General features: G+C 28.4%; 1 pseudogene; it reads right to left on the bottom strand.

The window, feature by feature from the left end:
- Positions 1-3,656: 3,656 nt before the first annotated feature.
- On the bottom strand, positions 3,657-4,514 carry LOC149516384 (uncharacterized; annotated as a pseudogene).
- Positions 4,515-4,725: the final 211 nt, after the last annotated feature.

Raw genomic sequence — 4,725 nt, forward strand, 5'->3', positions numbered from 1 at the left:
TTTTGATCAATAAATAAAATTATCTCATCCTAATCTTTACACATATCAAATACAAGATAATATGACATTATTTAATCTTACCTTATCTTATCATAATTTTTTATATCAAACACACCCTTAAAACCTCAAGACTTCAACATATGCCTCCATAATTATAATTTTGCATTAAAATTATCACTAGTTTCAACAACTAAGACTATATTATCAGCAAATAACATACACCATAGCCGCTATCTTGGATATGTCCAATGAGCTCATCTATAACTAGTGCTGAGCCTTGATGCAATCTTAAGATAATGGAAAAACTATCAATCTAGCCTCAACCATTCTCACATTCGTTATAACTCCTTGAAACATATCTTTAATTATGTTAATAAACTTTAAAAAAACTATTTTCTTCATTAAGGCTTATCAAAACACCTCTCAGGAAACTCTATCATATATTTTCTCTAAGTTGATAAATATCATATGTAAATCTTTTTTTCTCGTCCAAAAATCCTTCAACAAAAGTCTCAAAAGATAAATTACCTCTATTATGAAGCATTCTAGCATAAACCTAATTTGGTTTTCGAAAATAATGACCTCGTATCGTAACCTACATTTAATTACCTTTTCTCAAAGTTTTATAGTATGACTCATAAGTTTTACTCATCGATAGTTCGAACAATTTTGTATATCATCTTTATTCTTATAAAAAGGCATTACAATACTCTTCCTCAATTCTTTTGACATCTTTTAAATACGTCAAATTTTGTTAAAAAAATCCGTTAATTATCCTATCTCTATTTCACCCAAGTATTTCCAAACCTCAATCAGAATTTCATCCGTTCCTATAGCTTTCTTAGCTTTAATCATTTTCAAAGCCCTTTTAATCTTATATATTTTAATATTATGTTTAAACATATGATTTGTATCTTTAAAATGTATGTTAAGCCCACCTACATCATGCTCAAAACTGCCATTAAAGAGAATATCAAAATGATCTTTCCATCATTTCTTAATCTCTTTATCCTTTACTAAAACCAGTTTGTTACCACCTTTAATACATCATATGCCATTAAGATCCTTACTTTTCTTGTCACTCATCTTATCAAATTAGAATAACTATTTTTCTCTTTCTCTTGTCTTTAGTTTTTTATATAATTCCTCATGGATCCTAATTTTTGAATCTCGAATAACCTTTTTGGTTTCATTTTTTGCTATCTTATACTTCAAATAACTTACCTTGTCCATGTTGCTCTTTAAATTACTATAACACTCCCACTTAACTTTAATTGTAATTTTCACATCTTCATTCCACTACCAAGATTCTTTTCTTGATGGTGTGCAACCCCTAGATTCGTCAAGTATCTCTTTAGCAACTTTTTGAATTCTACTAAAATTTTTTTTTCATATTACTTTTACATCTTCATTAGGTTTCCAATCAACCTCTTTTACTAGCCTATTCCTAAAAACTAACATTTTGTCCATCTTCAAGTTCCACACTTAATACGTAGTTAATCACTATAATGGATCCCCTTTAACCTTCAAAGGTGAAAGATATATAGAATTAACAGTTTATGTTGTTTTATCACACTCTCACTCAATATAATCTTGCAATCTTTATAGCTACTTTTATCCTCTTTCCTCGTAAAAAAATTATTTTAACTAGCACTTAACCTACTTCTAAATGTCATCAAATGTGATTCTCTTTTTTTAAAACATGTGTTTAATATAAATTAGGTCAAATACAGTAACAAATTATAGAATATTATCCTCGATATCATTTCTTTCTCCAAAGCCATATCCTGTATACATTATCTCAAAGTCACTATAATCTTTGCACACGTAACCATTCATGTATTTTCCAATAAATAACTTTTTCCCGTTTGGTATGGCTTGTACTACCTCACCTAAATCTTTCCAAAATTTTTGCTTACTTGCTTGATTCAAACATTTTGCGAGACATAAGGACTAACGACATTAATAGTTTTCTCTCTTCATATAAGTTTAACATTTAAAATTTTGTCTTTATTTTTTTTAACCTCAACCATATCATCTTTCAAATTTTTATCTACAATTATCCCCATTTAATTTTTACTCATATCTTTACATGTGTGTAAAAGCTTAGAACCTTAAGTTTCTATCTCTTTAGTCTTTTCTCCGACCCATTTAATTTCTTAGAGACACATAATATTATTTTCTCTTGTAGCCATGATCTCTCTTATCTCTACTAGCTTACTAGTTAACAATCCTATATTCAATGTAGCTAAATGTAATTTACCCCAATGGACTAGTTTCTTTACTTATGTTCATCTATTAAAACACGAGAACCTTACCTATATGACACCCTACCTTGGCAAAAATGTGGCTTGTCGCTTTAGGAAAACAACCTAGCAACTTTTGCCTATTTAACACTACACTTGGGCTTCGATGTAACAAGTTACTAGAAAATGACGATCCAATGAAATTTTTTATTTTGGTCTTTTATCATAGTTTGACTATGTTTTATGCTGACCATCATCCTATCATGACCGTTATCACTTTTTTTATATTTAATAAATATTTTTTATTTTTTTATTTTTATTTGTAAGATCAATTTTATATTATTGATTTAAAATTTTATCCTTTTTCATACTTTTTAATTATATAATTTTGTAAAAAAAATGTTAACAAAAGTGTTGAGAAGGCATCTGGTTTTAATTTTTTCTTTTTTGGGCCTTTTTTTCCTTTTACGGTATAAGAAAATTTTCAAAAATTAATCAATAACAACAAATTAACCCTACACAAAAAATAATAAAAAATATTATTAAATATAAAAAAGTAAAAGTAAATTATAATAAAAACAAGAAATATAAATCCACTATATAAATTTTGTAAGGAAATCCCATCATTATTGATGTAGCATAGTAACTCAATTTTTTTTCTTTTTTTTTTTTGTCTTTTCTTTTTCTTTATTTTTTTTTTGTTATATTATTTTTAAAAAAATATATACAAACAAATGAATCTAAGTGGTAAGTTATTTCACTTTTTTTGACTTTTTTATTTTTTTGTTTTTTTAATCAAATAATTTACAATAAAAGAAATTGATAATTAATTTTGTTAAAAAATGCTAATGGATGTATAGATAACCAAAAAAAAAAAAAAAAACCATATCCAATGGATTTTGATTTATTTGAATCCAATTGGTGCTTTTTTTATTAGGATCAGAATTAAAATTTTTTTCTAAAATCAAAATAGTCGAAAACAGATCCATGATGTTCCATTTTGCCTAGAATATATATATATATATATATTAAAGTATACTTTAAATTATTTATTTAATTTGATATTTATATATATATGTAACATTTAACTACCTTATAATTTGTTTTATAACTTATTTGCACAAAAGTGTGACTTTTTTCATTATTTCTTCAACGATTCACCCTTTTTTCTTTGGCTTTCTTTCTCTATCATTCAAACTCTCTCACTTCTCTTTACTTTTCTTGTTAAAACCCAAAATTCTTTCTTTCTGTGTGTCTCATTTTTTGTTTCATGAAGAAAGATGAAAACCAAAAGAAAAATAAAGTTTGAGTCTTTGAGCTTAAAGTTACTATCTTTTTCTATTATCTCAAAAGACCAAAATGGTGGAAACGTAAACATAGACAAGGACAATGTGCAACCTAAGACTATACTCAATGGCCATTACCCACCACTAGGTTTTGGATATTTTGGTAACCCCAGCTAGTGACATTAGAAAATGAATCCCCATATGAGAGCTGTTGTTGGAAAAAGATTTATCATTGGCAATCTTTGTTGGCTTATTACTGTCAGTTCTAATCTTTATTGCTAATGTTGTTGTTCATGCAAATTGACTGACCTTAACCTTTAAATCCTTATGAAATCAAGGGTTGTCATGTTACTTCCTCCACAGCTCGCTCCAAATATTGTTGGCCTTGGTGGGTTCCTTTCCATCGCTTGAGTTCTCCCTTGTAACAAGCTAAAACTGCCACTATCTTCATATTTCATGTTCTTCATCAAGCTTTGGTTTTGGTCAACTCCGTTAATGAACATGTTAGTGAAAATTCCCATATCATTCATTTCTAAGCTTTTTATGACAGCATTAAAAAGTTAGGCCATTTCATTGAGGCTTTTTTGCATGAGCAGGTTAAAAAATCCTCCCTCGTTAATCCCAACCATGCTTGAATGATCAGTTTGTGATGAGAAGTGATCGTAAGATGTGTTTTGCTGCTACATTCCTCTAAAAGATGTTGATTTAATGGACTGGTCAGGACCTACCATACAAGCTTTTTTGCATCATGGGAAAGTTTATACTATTACTTGCAGTTGCATTCATTTGGGCTATTTTCTACAACAAGGTTGTCGCAGAGATATGGGGCGACTTGGTAATTTGGCAATTATTTTTGTTGTCTTGTAAATTGTTAAAGCTAGATGGGATATTTGAACTAATTTGTAAGCTAAAAAAAGCTGAATAAATGCTTTTTGTTGCCAAATAAAATGCCAGAGCTGCTTGGAAACATGCCTTCACCCATTGTTTTTTTTTCATGTCAAATTCAAAACTAAGAACCCAAAATCTGTCTGAGCATTATCAAAATCTAGGAATTTTGAAGAACATGGTGGCTAGTTTTTTTGCTTCTTAAGTTTTTTGGGTTTTAGTTGAAAAATTAAAGAGAAGTGAGAGAGTATGAATGTTAGAGAGAGAAAGTAAGAGAAAAAAGAGTATATTGTTGGAAAAGAAAAAGG

Source organism: Durio zibethinus, chromosome 10 (genome assembly GCF_047325235.1).
Source record: "Durio zibethinus cultivar Kanyao isolate XHJ-2024 chromosome 10, ASM4732523v1, whole genome shotgun sequence".
NCBI lineage: Eukaryota > Viridiplantae > Streptophyta > Magnoliopsida > Malvales > Malvaceae > Durio > Durio zibethinus.